This window comes from Sylvia atricapilla, chromosome 19, assembly GCF_009819655.1.
Source record: "Sylvia atricapilla isolate bSylAtr1 chromosome 19, bSylAtr1.pri, whole genome shotgun sequence".
Classification (NCBI taxonomy): Eukaryota; Metazoa; Chordata; class Aves; order Passeriformes; family Sylviidae; genus Sylvia; species Sylvia atricapilla.
Window position 1 is genome coordinate 4,206,690 of NC_089158.1, and position 16,035 is coordinate 4,222,724.

Here is a 16,035-nt window from a genome sequence, read left to right on the forward strand (position 1 = left end):
CTTGTCAGCAGCACCCTGAGCTCTAATTTGGGTGGCTGAGATGCCCAGGAGGTGTCTGCAGACCCACCATGGGAGCAGCCAGCCGTCTGCACGGCGGGGATGGAGGTCAGGCTTGGTGTGGGCTTGTCTGGGGACTCTGGTGTCCTCTGGGTGTGATAAGGGTGAGAGGGTGCAGAGTGTGTTTGAGAGCTCTTGGCTTTCTTGGTGGTGACCCCGGGGCTGGGCTGGGCTGGCTGAGGGATGCTCAACTCCTTGTCCCGCCCAGGGTGCCACAGAGGCCCTTCCAAAGCATCCTCAGATTGAGACTGGCAGGAGCAGTGCCACCAACCTCTGCGGGTGGCATTAACGATGTCACCCCTAAACAATCCAAGGGAGCAAATGCAGAGAAAGTAAAAGGCTTCTGAGGTAAAAATAAAACCAGACTCAGAGGTTTCTGTCCAGCACACAAACCCAGCTCCGCTGGGCCGGTGCCAGGGCAGGAAATGCAGCGGTGGTCAGAGTCCCCTGGGTGCCTCCAGCTCATTGGGGAAGCATTGTTGTGTCCCTCTCATTGCTCATTTTCTGATTCTTCCCTGCATGAGGTCATTTTTACTCAGCCCGTCCAGCTCACACACTCAGTGGGGCTGGGGAGGAAGGTGAATGATGTGAGTGCAGCCAGCCTCGAGGCCGGGGGAAGCTGGAGGAAAGGAGGGTGAAAAATACTTTTATTTGTAGCTGAGCAGGGCTGGGACACAGCAGGGGATGAGGGAGATCTGCTCCTCAGAGGCACCCAGTGCCAGCACCTCCAGCCCCTTTGTGCACGGGGCACAGGCAGGGATGGAGCTGATATCGGGATTCTCCTCTTGGGAAAAGCTGGGATCCCCCAATTCCCTGCTCTCCTCCTTTGGCAGAGGTGGAGGAGAGGAAGAAGAGCCCGGCAGGAGCAAGTGGGGGCTGTGGATGGAATGTTTGCACAGGAGCCATTTGCAAGTCATTTCTTGTCCCTTCCTGAACTAATGGGACAATTATTTCGGGCCACACGTGTTTCTCATGGAAAGTTCCACCCAGGCCATGCGTCAGCTCCTCGGGGGAGCAGCCCTGCTGTCCCTAAGGTGATTTTCTAGACAAAGACAAGCAGGTGAAACTCCTGCTCCTGGGGACAGCTGTGATGGGTCACAGAGCACCAAGCAAACCTCGCAGGGCAGGAGGGGCTCTGTGCTGATCCCCAGAGCCAGACAAGGTCTGCTCTGCTCGTGGATGGAGCTCCTGGGCTGGACATGGGCGTTTTGGATGCGTCCAGCTGATTTTGTTCTCTCCAGCCACCTCAAGAGGGGTGTGGAGAAATGAAAGGGAATCCTGTAGAGGCTGCTGAGGTGGAAGGATGGGGAGAGGTGGGATGTCACGGCATCCACAGCTTTGGGTTAGAGCCAAACTTCTCTTGGTGACACAACAGGGGACAACAGCACAGAGTGACAGCTTACAGACCTTCAGCTGGGACGACAGGACAGATGTTCTCATGGCAAAGCTGGCACAGCAGGAAAACAGCCCCCAGAGAAAAGGAGTGTCATTGCTCCACCCCAGTCCCAGCTGACATGTCCAAGTGCTGGGGACATTCCTGCTCTGTGGGAGGGTGGGGACAGAGACCCCAGGGATGCGCCCCTGGCACACTGAGGGGCTTTGCAGGCGGACATGGACAATGTCCCCCCAGACACAAGAGGTGCAGGACAGAGCTGCAGGAGGCCAAAGGCCTCATGCGAAGATAAATCCTGTGTTTTTCTACGAGGAAACGACTAAATTCCATAGTTTGAGGATGGGTCCATTGTGTTAATGCTGGAGCTGAGGGAAGAGCCCTTCCCTTTGCCCTCTGACCACTCAGAATCTGTTTGGTTGTGGGTAAAAGACGGGAGCTGAGGGCCAAATCTTGGCCTGGGTTGGGCTGTGGGATGGCCCTGTGGAGCTCAGGGTGACATCCCTGCTGTGCCTAGCTGCCCTGTCCCCTGTCACAAAAGCTCATCTCCCTGAGTGGTAATTTTGATCTCCACATTGTTGTGTTTTCTAGACAGAAGTCCTAAAATCTCTTTTTTTGGCCCCCCAGGGCTGAGCAGCAGCGATAGCTGTGCAGGGCTCGGGGCTGGGATGGAGATCCCCATGGCTCCCACAGCTATTGCCCTACGCATTTTATTTAATTTGGCATTTGTGTGCAAACAATTGAGTTAATTAACTCGATGATCTTTCAGGGAGCACAAGTGTAGCCAGAGGTAAGACGTCTGATAAGTGGATCCAGCCAATCTTTCCTTTCCTAAAATAAACAGAGAGGAAGGAAGTAGGATGGGAGCCCCTGAAAATCACATTTTAAACAGTGTCAGCTTTTATGGCTGAGCCATAAAACCGTAGTTCCTGAAGCGCTGGCATGGCATTAATGAGATGATAATTACGGACACACTCATTACTGCAGCTCCATCAGAGCCCAGGAATTGTCTGTGGCAGGGAGTGGAGTGGGCTCTGCCTGCTCTCCTCTGCTGGGTCCTCTGCCAGGGAAGTCATTCCCAGGGCAGTTCTCCCTGCTCCTCCTGCTCTTCCCACAGCTGAGGCTGCAGCCGGGTTGGTGTCAGCACACAGGGCAATGCTCAGGCTCCCGTGGGCAGCTCTGGGATTTGGAGTCCCTTTGGGGGATTTTCTGGAGTCCTCAGCACAGGACTCGGAGCCCGGTGGCAGAGTGACCTCCCAAGGGACAATCCCTCCCTGTCCCTCCTCTCCTGCACAGAGGAGCCTTGGCAGCAGCTTCAGGGCCACCACTGAAGATCCAGAGGGGTCTCAGCTTGGCCCTCCTGGTCCATCCTTTTGTCTGAAAAGGTTTCAAAGGCACTGCCCCTGTGCACGGGGGTGTTTTAGAGGAATGGAAGTTGGCTGAGGAATGTGTCAGCCCTCGCTGGCTCCTCCTTCCATCCTCCAGAGCACCCTGGGCTCCAGCTGAGCTCTGAGCCAGAGCCTTCTGTGACCTGCAGAGCCACTCACCCCACCAGGGGGTTATTTACTTGCACTGTAGGAAGAGGAGACTCCTAATGTGCCCACAGACCAGCACAAGAACTTGATTTCTCCTGGACCTGGAGAGAAAAGCCTCCTGAGGAAGGTGGGAAGATGATTTCCTGCTCGTGTTTGTGGCTGCACAGGTTCATGGGGTCAGGTGTGGCACCAGCAGCCAGCCTGAGCTCTATGCTGGAGGTGTTTTCCAGTCTCTGGTTTTAAAGACCACTTGTACTTGGGTTTTCTGGTTCCATCCTCTTGCTCTGCTCATCTCCCCTGTTTCTGGGAGTGGCTGAAGCTCCCGCTTGCCAGATAAAGACACGTTTGGGGATTTCAGCTGGGTTTTTAACCCTGAGGGTCCTGTCTCCTCAAACGCTCCATTTCTTGGGTGGGATTTTGATACCCATCTAGTGGGTGCCACTCCTTGGCCTTCCATCCTCTCTGTTCTCTGCTGTTTCTGTGGCTGAGGGTGTTTGGATGGGCATCCTCACATCTGGGCTCAGCTGGAGCTGGGCTCAGGCTGGGCACTGAGGAGGGGCACCCCCAGAGGTCACTGCAGTGTCCCACTGGTGGTGATGCCACAGGAGCAGTGGGACCCAGAGGGGAGTCCCGTGGCTTTTCTGCTCCTCTTCCTCCCCCTGGTCCTACCCAGCACACTCTGCAGCCCTGCCCACCCCCACCTGCAGCTCTGTGGGGATGAAAGTAAGAGCTGGTGAATCCAGGTGAGAGATGGGGAAATTCTCACCCTGGCAGTGCTGCAGGGTCCTCCCAGTGGCCTTTGCATGTGGCAGACACAGCTGGGCTGGCTGGGGACACTGCTGGGCCACAGCCACAGGCGTTGTCCTCAGAGCATCACGGCCAGAGTTCAGGTGGGACTCAGGAAAAAGAACAAGCTCCTGGGTCCTGCTCCTGTGGAGTGACAGGACAAGGAGAAATGGCTTCAAACTGAAAGAGTAAGTAGGATCTTGGGCAGGAATTGTTCCCTGGCAGGGTGGGCAGGGCTGGCACAGGGTGCCCAGAGCAGCTGTGGCTGCCCCTGGATCCCTGGCAGTGCCCAAGGCCAGGCTGGACACTGGGGATTGGAGTGACCTGGGACAGTGGGAGGTGTCCCTGACTGAGGAAAGGACCCTTTCAACCCGAACCAGTCTGGGATTCCCACCTCCAGGCACCACGAATTCAAAGCCCTCTGCTGCTGAGCACCCTGTTTTCTCTGCTCACAGACCATCCTGCTCCTGTCCCCCACTTTTCCATGGATGCACAGAGTCATCAGGCAATGCCAGACTCCTCCAGGATGAGGAGACAGGGATGGAAAGCCCCGAGCTGGAGCAGGGATTGTGTGGAGCCCCACTGGCTGCCCTGTGCTCTCCTGTGGTGCTGTGCTCGGTTATTTCCAGCTGTGGCTTCTGGAAACCTTCAGTGCTTTTGCCACTTTTAGCCCTGGTGGCTCAGTAACTGCTCCTGGCAGGGCTGGGGCTGCTCCTCATTTTCTGGAAAAACCTTAAAATGCTGCCGAGTGTCAGAGGAACTCCAACTAAGGAAAAAAATAACAACCAGAAAAACAAAACCTGGTCTTTTTCCAATCAAGCTACAGTGCTGTTGTATTTTTCTTAAAGAAAAACACATCCCCCTTTTTCCTGGATCCAACTGGCCCATGCACATGCACTCTCCATTGTGCCAAGCTCCCAAAATAACTGCAGCTGTCAATGGAAATAAAGCCCTGGGAGAGTCTCCTGTTCCTGTCTCACCCTCCTGAGCTCCTGACGTGTCACATACTCTGTTGGTGACAAATCTTTGCTGTGGCAGCTGCTGGGTGTTTGAATGCCAGTGTTGTGAGGAGCCATCCCCAGATGTGGCTCCTCCAAGCCTGGCACACATCAAGCGCAGCACAAGGTTGGGAGTTCTGGTTTGTCAGTGGATCCCTGCAGGGTTTAACCCCTCTGGCAGTGCCCCAGTCTCGGCCAGAGCAGGGCTTTGGGGTATTCCTGGGCTCCACCCCATCCCAGCACATCCATTCGGGGTCCAGCCACTGATTCCCAGATTGTTTTGGGCATGGGAGTGCTGAAGATCTGCATGTTCCAGGTCAAAAAAACGAACAGTCACAGCACTCGTTCCTCTGGATGAAATCCCTCAAATTATTGTCTGTTTTTTTTTTTTTTTTTTTTTTTTTTTTTTTTTTAAATCCTGTTCTCCCCCTCTAAGAGGGGGCCTGGAAGCCTGGGGGACTCTCCTTGGGGGTGGCTGCTCTTCCACAGGCCCAGGTGTGTTTACAGGGGCCACTTGAGGCTCCTTTTCCCAGAAACTACAGAAATGCCCTGGAAAATCAAGGTTAAACTCAACCTCTGGCGAGGATGCCCTGGATTGGAGCCCCAGGGCTCCGATTTCCCATGGGAAGACTGGGCTCTGCCAGGGATTTTGGAACCAAAGGTGGCCTCTGTGAGCAAGGCTGGGAGCTGGAGCTGAGGCTGGTCTGGGCTGACATCATCCGCAGGGTGCTGTGGTTTCACCTTGTTGTTCCCTCTGTTGTGCACACCCATTTCTGCAGCCCGGGATCTTTTCTGCCCTGTGGGGCTGCACCACGGGCTGTGGAGAACAGCAGGGATGGGGCAGCAGGTGGGAATGTGGAGGGTAAAAAAGGGCTGGACCTGCTGGGTGCCTCCCACTGCCCCCAGGTGATGAGGCTCCTCCTGCACAGCTGGAGGTGACGCCACTCGAAATGTCACAACTCTTCCTGTCCTCTGACCTCGGTGTGACTGTCCTGCAGCAGGGCTCCTCCAAAGCTGCAAAAGGCCAGGTCAGAACGGGCTTGGGGTGGAGCTGTTATCAGGCAGGGCTGGGCAGGGAAGGGAGTGCCAGCCTGGCCAGCCCCTGCCTGGTGGCACTGGGGGATGAGTCACAAGGGACACGGCAGGCTCAGGGTCATGGCGTGATTCAGCTCCAGGAGTCACCTCTGTGCTGCCTGTGCCCCGTGGTGGGGCTGGCACAGGACACACGGGTGGCCCTTGTCCTGCAGATCCTCAGCAGAGCCGTGGCCACCACAGCACAGGGGGCTGCAGGGGACACTGGCAGCTCCCCAGTCAATCCAGTCCTGACCACTCTCGAATGGAAGGCATGGATTGGGTGCTGCTTCTCATTAAAACCATGGGCCATTAATTGGGGAGCTGAGGGAGTGCAGGGGCTGAGGCCAAGGCCAGTGCTCCTGTGTGATTGCCAGCTCCTGAACTTGCAGGTCCTGGTGTCACAGAGTGTCCTGGTGGGCCCATCCTGGACCAGGGTTTCTGGTGCCAGGGCTCCTGGTGGGATTTGGCAGAGCAGGGCCTCGACTGATTGGGGAGGAGGTGGAAGAAAAGGAGCTGGGCTTTGTCCTCTGAAGCCACCGAGTGCCCGAGGCAGCCCCGTGGCTGGAGCAGGGATGGGAGAGTCCTAGTCCCTGCTCCAAGGACTTCCAGCACCTCGTGGGCAGCTCCGTGGGAAGTGTTGAGCAGTGTGCTGGCCCAGCTCACGCAAGGGGATGTCCCCTGTGTCCCCTCCATGGCCCTGTGCCCCAGGAGGAGCTGCTGAAGGGGCCGCTGCAAACAGGGATGAGCGAGCCCCCAGACCCCGTGGTGGGGCAGGAGGCAGTGCTGGGGCTGCAGGAGATCCCCGTGTTGGCTGCACTCATCTGAGGAGTCTGAAAATGCTGCTGCTCTGGGGGAGATCCCAGAGGTCCTTCTTCAGACACATTCCCTGGAATTGCAGCAGGATGTGGCACTGCTGGAGGCTGGGCAACTCCAGAGCAATTCCACTTAGACCCAGTGCCCCCAGTGGGACCAGAGCCCGTCTCTGGTGACCACCTGCTCCTTCCACCACCCCTCTGCTCTCTCCTCCACCTCCCACTCACTGCTGGGGATGCTGCTGCCTCTCTCCTGTCTCTGCTGCACTCCATGGATTTGTCCCAGGGCTGTTCCCACTGCCTCTTCCCAGCCCGCTCAGTTTCTTAGGATTTTTTTTTTTCCCTGCAAATCTGAACCAGGCTGGTGCTTCTAGGGGGTTTCTGCAGGGTGGAGATTTCATCACTTTGTTGCCTCCTGTTGTGCTGATGGCAAGGCTCGAAGCCTTTGGAGGTGAGGTTTGTTTTTGGGTGTTACCAGAGCAACCCTTGCAGGCTGAGAGCCTTTGCCTGTCTGCAGCACATCTGTCCAACAGCTGTTTCCAGGCTGTACCTGTGGGCTCGGGGCCTCGCAGGGGGGGTCTGCTCTGCTGGGACCCTTCAGGGGGCTGGAGCCTGGTGGGAAGCCAACAACTGGCCCTTGGATGTGGTTCCCTGTCTGCCCCAAGGATGGAACCAGCTCTGGAAAGTGAGTTTACAGTAAAAGGCTGAACTCAGCTATAGGTGGGGGAGTGGGACAGGGCTGGCCACAGGTTCTGAAGGGTGTAGGGGTAAAGCCCATGAGGAGAGGCTGAGGGAGCTGGAAAGGGGCTCAGCCTGGAGAAAAGGAGGCTCAGGAGGGACCTTGTGGCTCTGCACAAGTCTCTGACAGGAGGGGACAGCCGGGGGGGGTCGGGCTCTGCTCCCAGGGAACAGGGACAGGAGGAGAGGGAACGGCCTCAGGCTGGGCCAGGGGAGGATCAGGGTGGACACCAGCAGGAATTTCCTCATGGAAAGGGTGCTCAGGCCCTGGAAGGGGCTGTCCAGGGAGGTTTGGAGTCCCCATCCCTGGAGGTGTCCAAGGAAGGCCTGGACATGGCACTCAGTGCTCCGGGCACAGCTGGGACTCGATGGCCTTGGAGAGATTTTCCAGCCCAAATGGTTCTGGGATTCTGTGTGGCCAAGTTCAGACACTGTCCATGCCAGAACATAAAGGACCTGCCATCCACTCAGTGACTCCCACCAGGCTCTTGGCTTTCCTTTGCAGTCTTTTGGGATCTCGAGGCTCCCTGTGCAGCACCTCCCAAAAGGAACAATCTCCAGCTCTGCAGCCAAGGCTCAGCTGGGCATGGATCACTCAGGCTTGGGCAAGAGTCCAGAACAAAGCTCCCCAGCATCCTCTGATGCTCACCCAGCACATGCAGGAGAGAGGGCTGGAAATAGCCTTGGAGTTTGGGTGTCTTTGTGGCTGGGAACTCGCGGGGAAATTCCCTGCTTGACTGCCAGCAGTTTTCCAGAGGCGTCTGCAAGCAGCCCGTGCCTCTGTGCACATGCAGGGACCAAATAAAGGCTGGCCTGTGTCTGCAGGGGAGGAACAGCCCCATTCCAGCTGCTGTGGCAGCTCCCAGCAGCATGGGAGTGATGGAGAGCAACGTGTCCCCAGCTGCTGGGGCTGTGGGAGAGGGACTGGAGACAAGGGCTGGAGGGACAGGACCCAGGGAATGGCTCCCAGTGCCAGAGGGCAGGGCTGGGTGGGAGATTGGGCAGGAATTGTTCCCTGGCAGGGTGGGCAGGGCTGGCACAGGGTGCCCAGAGCAGCTGTGGCTGCCCCTGGATCCCTGGCAGTGCCCAAGGCCAGGCTGGACATTGGGGCTGGGAGTGACCTGGGACAGTGGGAGGTGTCCCTGCCATGGCTGGGGATGGAACTGGATGAGATTGAAGGTCCCTTCCAATCCAAACCAGCCTGGGATTCTGGGATTCTATCAAATAGACATTTTGGGGGTCTTGGAGAGGAATGGACATGTTCAGGAATGTTGTTCACAGCCGCTTTCAGGGAAGGATCCCTCAAATTTCCTTCACCTTCCTTCCCAAGGTGCAAATTTTTATTAATTACACTTCAAAGAGGTGCTTGTATTTGTTGTGAACCTGTGTTTGAACTGGAGCAGAACAAAGGAACAATGAGACATTTTGAACATCAGAAATTCAGAGGATGGAAAAATAAATTACCCTCAATTTCTTTGGGCTCCATCCCAGCTCCAGGACAATTGATTCTGTGTTTCCCTTGAACACACTGGATGTTCCCTTTACTGCAGCAACTGCAGAAGATAAGAGCCATGACCTGGCACCATCTCTGGGTGCTGAGGAATTTCTAAGCTCATTTTCTGATAAGAGCCTTCCCAGGGTGGTTGGAAACAGTCTGTTTTCATGGGTACTCTGCAAGGTCAAGTTGTTTGGCAAGGGCCACCCCCCAAAAAAATGCTGACCAGACTGAAATTCGGGTGGGAAACAAGGCTGTGGCACTGCAGACCCTGCAGCTCATGGTAGTTTAGGCATGAGGCAGGTCCTGCTCACCCAGGAAAAGCAGAGGGAAGGAAGGGAATTCAAGCTGTAAAAGAGCTGAGTGAGACATTCACGTTGTCCTGCTGCAAGGGGAAGGGGTTTCTGCTCCAGGAGCTGGGTCACCCACCCTGGCTGCCCAAGATTGGCTGTGTCTGATGTAGAGCAACATTTGCTGCCTTTGGCCTGGAATGCCTGTGGACTGCAGAATTGACCCCACTGAATTTTGTGACCAAATCCAAGCTCTGCCTGTCCAGGAGGGGAACAATCCTGCTCCCCTGAGCAGGTGGAGGAATGGGGGGCTCCTGGTTCCCCACCTTGTGCTGCAGACCCATAACTCCATTTCCAGCTCCAGCCCCCCATTGGTGCTGGCTCAGTCCAGGACTCGATTCCTTTCCCTTAAAGCAGCATCCTGAGGGGTGCCCTGCCTGCACCCAGCCCTGCTCTGGAGCTGAGCTGCCCCCTCCCTGCTCTCTCCAGCAGATTCCATGGAGCAGACAGCTCGTGCCAGGCAGGGCAGTGACCCCATGGCTGGACACAGAGGCAGAGCTGCCTGGGCTGGATGTCTGTGAGGAGCAGAAGGGAGAAGCCAGAATCCAGCAGGATGCACCAGGGTCCTGCATCGCCCGCAGTGCTGCGGTACCATTGAAAGGTGTTGGAAAAATCCCACTGGCTGAGAAGTGTCCATCAGCTGGGCCTGCTGCACCCTGCACAGTGCAGGATGTCCCCATTCCCACCTGCCCATCCAGCTGGAAAAGGACTTTGCCTTTCCAGAGGAGTGGCCATTTGCTGGGAATTCACGTAGAAGAGGACAGGGTGTCACCCCACTTCCCAAGGCTTTGTTCAGGGGGCAAAAAGGAGAACAGATGTGCTTTGACCTGTGCACAAACAGCCCCCAGAGGCTGTGGAGCCTGGGGTCACACAGCTGGGGGCTGGCTGGTGGGAGCTGCCAGGAGAAGAGGCAGCAGAACACCTGGGAGCCCAGGAGCAGCACTGCAAGGGGGCTTTGGCGCTCTCTGCTGCACACAGGCTGCTTGTCTGGGAGCTGATCCAGTCAAACCCTGGAGCACAGAGGTGTCATTGACTTCAGAGGGACTGGGCACCTCCTTGAAGGAGGTACTTGTGTGTTTGAGGCTCTGGAGCAGGCTGTTTGCTGGATGGGGGCTCAGGGTGTAACTGCAGGATCCTGAAATGCTTCAGGGCTGAGATCACTCTTGGCCCTGTGGAACGACTGCGGAAGATTTATTGACGTTTATCTTCATTGCTGCAGAAAAATGAGTGGTGTGTTCGAGCCAGAAAGCCAAAATCAGGCTCGGAGAGGGGGGTGAAAGGCACCTCTGCTTGGATCTGCTGCTCAGCTGGTTCCTTGTTGTCCCTGCTGCCAGGATGGAGCATGGCTGTGGAGCAGGGCTGGCACACAGCTCCTCACCACTGGTGCCAGCAGGGCTGGGGGTGGGCTTGGGCTGGTGCTCAGGAAACGCTGCACCTCGTGCCAAGAGACTCTCCAGGACACAGAAAGATTCCCTGGGTTGGGCGGATGGCGGAGGTGGCCCAGGGAAGGCTCCGTGTGTGTCCTCCAAGTGCCCATCCTGCATCCCAGCAGCAGGAAAAGCCTCTGGGTTGTTGGGAAGACACAAACCTTTTGTCTGAGAGCCAATGGAAGAGCCAACCAAGGCTGTGGCTGGTGCAGCTGGCCTGGCTGGTGTTCAGTGGGGCTTGGACCCCTTTGGGCTGTGCTGCCCATCCGCAGGGAGCCCTGGACAACCCCCAGGGACCAGAGCCCAGGAAATGCCGGCCTCTGCGGAGACCCTGTGTCCATCCCAGCCCCTTTAGGAGACGCCCTGATGGAGGTGTGGATTTCTGCCCTCTGCTCCCTTCCCTCTGCTGTTTTCCCAAAGCAAATCTCCAGAGGGCACCTCCGAAATGCGCTGTGCACGGCCAGAGCCAAGGGAAGGACACCCCAGCAAACATCTGGCCCCCTCAGCAAACATCTGGAGCCCCTCTCCGGCGTGGCTGGTGGCCCTGCATGTCTGAGAGCTTCGCTAATGCCCTTTGCAGCTCCGCTGACGTCTCCTGCTCCTCACTCCAAGGTATTTTTAGCAGGAGCTGCATCTGCTCCGGCTGCGGCTCTGCCCGCGAGTCCTCTGCAGCAGATAAGGGAGCAGCGAGGAAACAATCGCTGCCTCAGTTATTTTTGGCTCTGAGGAGCTCCTCAGCAGCAGCATGACTTTTTAATAAACAAAATCCCCCTTTATGCAGGGCGCGGGGGAACAATCGGCCCATTGATCCCCCGCACTAAGGAGGCTGCAGAAAAGGAGTTAATTAATGAGAGCTGGGCTGGAGGAGCAGACAAGGGGCTGCAGAACAACGGGGCTATTCTGGGAAGGGCAGGAATGGCTCCTGGGCCAGGAGGCTGAGTTTCCTCTCTGTCCTGGGGTCTGTTCCTACCTCCAGTGCAGCCTCCCTGAGCACTGGAGAGGACAGAGCCTGTGGGTGGGATCTCACCCATCCCAAGGGATCGGAGGTTTGGGGCATTGGGGAGGTTTGGGCTCTGCAGGAAGAGGAGCCAGAGGAGTGGGTGGCTGCTGTGGGTGGCACAGGGACAATGGCCTGGAAAGGGCTGATGGAGGCCAGGACCTCCCACCCCACTGCCTCCTACTGAGGCTGCTCTGCTCCCACACTTCATCATCCTGAGCTGGGTCATCGGGTCCGACACGAGCAAATGGCTCCAGAGGGATCAACCCCCATCCTGGTGCCATCAGCATTGTCCTAAGCACTGGGACAGCAGCTAAAGAGGAGTTTTGGACATTTCTGTTGAAACAGCCTGGGTTTTGGGAATGAGAGAGCAGCTCTGCCCAGGGCAGGTAAAATCCCAGTATCTGTGCTGGCCTGCCTGGGTAGTCTGGAGATTTTGGGATACGCTGTGGGTTCCTTTCCTGTGCCTCACAAGGGAGGTTTGCTCACTGGGAATGGCTCAGGCAGAGGCACAAGATGAAGATATCTGATAAAAGGGTTTAGTGGTGAGCAACACCAGTTGTGGGGCCTTGTTAAAGTCCTCTGGAGATGCCCTTTCTGTCAGTGCTGTGTCTGGTATCAAGATGTTGAGAGGATTTGGCCCTTTGCCATTGGAGCCAGAGCAGCAGGAGAGGGGTCTCTGCTCCTGGTATCAAACTCAGATCTCTGCTGAGTTGCTCAGCTCTTCCCCGTGCTCTTGGCCAGCGTTAAAAGGGGAATAAAGTCTCCTCCCGAGAGATGTGGGGCTTATTTATAAACAGTTTCAAGTGTTCTGAGCTCTGCAGATGAAAGGGGCTGTTAGAGTACAAACCAAAAGTCTTCTCATCAATCCTGAACTGTGTGATAACAGTTTACCCTGCTATAGGAGCTTCCCAGCTCCTTTTGGTTGCTCTGACAGCTGATCGCTGCAGTTGGAGGGATGCTCAAATATCTGCTGCAGTGACAACTTTCTGTAGCACCCAGCCTCCTCCTCAGCTCTGTGCTGGTGTCCAGGGCTGCCTTGCTGGGTGTTTCCTGGGAAAGAATGCACCTTGGAACAAGCAAGGCAGCCAGACAGGACGATAAAATCAGGTTTTTCATTTATTTATATGCCAAAAATGTGGTTTTTTGGGCAGCAGAGGATCAAGTTGTCTGATTTGACATGGGCTTGGCATCCTGGAGGAACAGGCAGAGCTGCTGGTCTTGAGACTCCCTGGTGAGACTCAAGACCAGCTCTCAGGGCAGCCCCCACCTGTGTCATCCAACTTCTCCAGGCATTTCCCATGTGCTGGTAAAGCTGCTCCTGCCATGACCTGTTTGGGTCAGGGACAGTTCTTTCACACAGTGTCTGCATGAAAACTCCAGGGAAAGCTGAGCTGGCTCCCATGGCTGGAGGGACAGGAGAAAGCACCAAGCAGGGCCTGACTTGTTATCTGCTGGCATCTGCTCAGTCCTGTGCTCTTCTGGGAGCCTCAGATGTGGTCAGGGCTCTGGAGGAGGTGGGGAGACGAGCATGACTGGGGCTCTGGGGGTGTGATTTCCAATCAAGTGATCCCCCACAGACGGGGTAAACACCCTTTGACTGGGGCAGACAGAGAGCTGCTGGCACTGGGCTGCCCTGATCTGCCACCACTGCTGCTCCTCTTCCAGCCCAACCCAAATCCACCCTCTAATACATCCACAGGAACAGCCCTGCTGCCTTCAGAGCTGCCAGGCTGGCTCCAGAGGGAAGGGAAGTTCTTCTTCTTGTCCTCCAAAGGGACAATGTCTTTCAGGAAAGTGGCTGGAGATGTGAGAGGGCTGAGCCCGAGGGATGAGACCTCTGCCCCCTGCACAAGTGCTGTGCCCAGCCACCCCTGGCTGAGCAGCTCTTTCCCATCTGAGAGCTGGGATGTGACTCAGGTGCTCCAGTGCTACTTCAGGACCCTTTTCTCCCAGTCCTGGCTCCAGTGTTCCCTGTCCGAAGCCTCTCAGGGGCTGTGTGGAATTGGGCAAGACCTGCTCTGCCCCTCTCTCTGGAGGGCTGATCTTGGCTCTCTGAGCCCTTGCCTGAAGGTTCTTGTTTCAGTCCTGGTGGTCATCCTGCCCAGAGCCCCCTCCTGGCTGGTGTAGGGTGACCCGTGGCCCTGGGGACAAGGACAATGTGCATTTCCTGTGCTGCCTTCAGCCTGTTGGTGCTATATGTGCCCTTGTGCCAGGCTGGCTCACCTTGAGATGTTTCTGTTCCTCCCGGCTCCTGCTGCCTTGGCTGACCTTCATCCCCGGCTGAGGAGGAAGCTGTGCAGAGAAATGCCAAATACCAGGTGGGAAATAAGACCAGGATAGGAAAATTACCACTGCTGAGTCCTTGGGGGAGCAGAGTAACAAATCTTTCCACCGAGAGCCTGGCACAAGGCCACCTCTGCAGACAGGAAAATGCTCTGCACTTCCATGGCCAGGGGGAGGGCTGGGGGGATGGCATGGACACCAAACATCCTACAGGGAGGGCAGAGAGCTTGGGCATCACTCCCCATGTGCCAGGGAGCACCCAGAGCGGACAGGATCTTGTCTGGAATCCAAACAACCCATCAGCTGCAGCTTCCAGGCTGGAGGATTTCCAGTGGCCCCAATGCTGTGTCTTAGCCCAGGGCTCAGGCACAGTAACGTTGGCCCCCAGTGCCTGCAGAGATGGTCTGAGTGCTCCCACCAGATTCCTTCTTCTGCCCACGTCTGCAGCAGCTCTGAGATGTGTCCTTTAGCTGCCCTGATGTGTCTGAAACAGCAATGGGGGCCACGGCCAAGCACCTGAGCCCCACCCCAGGCTGCCGCTCTGGGTGTTCTCACACAGGTGAGGAGGCTGTGGTGTGACACAGGGAAAGCTGGACAGTTTCTAACCCAGGTGGGCCAGTCTGTAGGGTACCAGCAACATTAGTCCCTCCAGTTCAGACAGGAGAGAAAGGGAATAACTAGGCAAAAAAATGAAAACAAAGGAGGTGAAATATTTTTCACTCAGCACATGCACGGCCTGAGGGGGATGGTGTTGGATGCTCTTCTGGACTGGGAAAGAGGCTGGAGCCTTTCACACTGCACTTCTGGCCCCACAGACTCCCAGAGGGATAAGGTGTCCCCTGGCCATGCATGGCTGGGGATGCTGCTCATCCTGGCAGCTCCACAGCACTCAGTGATGGGGAGTGATGGGACACATCAGCTGGGCCACTGCAGCTCTCCCAGGGCAGATTAAAGGCCCGAGGCTCTGCCCACAGTGTCCCCAGGAAGGGGTGATGGCTGTCACAGCATCCCAGGAGCCACATGGGTCAGTCTTGCAAGAGCTCACTGAGGCTGGCTGCTCAGTTCAGGAGGTTTTTATGGAAGGTGGGGAAGTGTCTGGTGGAGCAGCAGGAATGTGGTGGGTCAGGAGGAGAGAGACATTTCCAGCGTCTGTCCAGTGCTGGAGTCCACAGCCAGATGTGTGGGGACAGGGAGCAGTGCTAGGGACAGCTGCTAATTAATCCAGGGAATGTGGCACCCCTTGGAGAAGTGGGTAAATGTTCCTGGGTCCTCCTTCAGACCCATCTCCAAGAAGGAAAGTTATCCACAGGCTGGGGAGCGATGTCAGCCCCACGTCCTACCCTATGGCTGTGAACTTGAGAGCAGAGAGCCTGCACAGGACACTTGGCCAGGGGATAGAGGAGAATGAGAGAAACTTTTGGCTCATTTTGGCAAGCCTAGGTCTGGTTTGCTTTTGTTTCTCTGTCTCTTTATAGCATCTGTGAATGTGGTGCTCCTGTTTGACTCTTGGGAATAGAGATTTGCTTGCACCATCAGCCTGGTTTATGTTGATGGGAACTTCCCAGCTGGCTGCCAGACCGTGAGTCATTCCATCCCTCCGGGCACAGCACTCCCGAAAATCAGGGACTGCTCCTGTGCTGCAGCCCTGGCTGCCTGTTGTGGAGAGGGAAGCAAAACTGTGCCCAGCTGGGAGCCCAAGTGCAGAGCTGGGCTGAGAGAGCATCTTGAGGAGCAGCCGAGCAGCAGCACAGGGCCAGTGAGCTTTGGGCTCGCTCAGCAGCTTGGATTACCTCTGTGAAAGCCTTCTTGCTGAAGAATTTTAGCTCTGGTGTGAGGCCATGGGTGCCAGTGCCACAGCAGGCTGGGCTGGGGCTGCATCCCTGCAGGACACAGTGTGTTGCTTTGCTGATCCTGCCCGGCACCAGCAACAACTCCAGGGGCTTCCCCGAGGTGCAGGAATGAGGAGAAACAAAGGCCAGCACTTTCTAGAGGAGCTGGAGCTCTTGGCAGCTGTGGGGAAGCTGAGGCAGAGTGATCCAGGGGTGACTCTTGGGGCTGGGTGAGGAGGGGCAGTGCCCCCGGACCTGTCA